Consider the following 506-nt stretch of genomic DNA (forward strand, 5'->3'; position numbering starts at 1 on the left):
CCTGGTTTATTAGTATATATATATATGTATAGGTATAAAGATATGGGAGGGTCTCTTGCCCTCAATAGTACGCCTACGAAGAGTGGGCAGAAGATGTTAGAAATAAGCCATGGTGGGCGCGTGTGTGTGCGGCGAGCGTGTCGGACGCCGGTCCATGGCCGCGCCGAGCCCGTGGCGGGCATGCGTGTGTGCGTGCATTTGTGGTGTTTGGGTGCACGTGTGTGTGCATGCAGCGCGACGTAGTAGGTGCAAGTGATTGACAAACTGGTCAGGGTGATCCATCCGATCTGTTGCAGGGTCGCCGCGACCCGGGCGCGGCCAGAGCAGGCCGGATCAGGCGCTAGACTGACTGGAGGCGTGGGATCGTGCCCATCGCTAACCCAGGGAATAAGACCCCTGTGGGATCGTTGTAATGGCCACGACCTGAGTCTGAGCTCAAGGTCGTTGGCGCAGCGGGCGTAAGTGCACGGAAAAGACACCTCCCTGTCCACCTTCTCCTGTTCTTC

The sequence above is a fragment of the Triticum aestivum genome, chromosome 6D (assembly GCF_018294505.1).
Source record: "Triticum aestivum cultivar Chinese Spring chromosome 6D, IWGSC CS RefSeq v2.1, whole genome shotgun sequence".
Taxonomy (NCBI): domain Eukaryota; kingdom Viridiplantae; phylum Streptophyta; class Magnoliopsida; order Poales; family Poaceae; genus Triticum; species Triticum aestivum.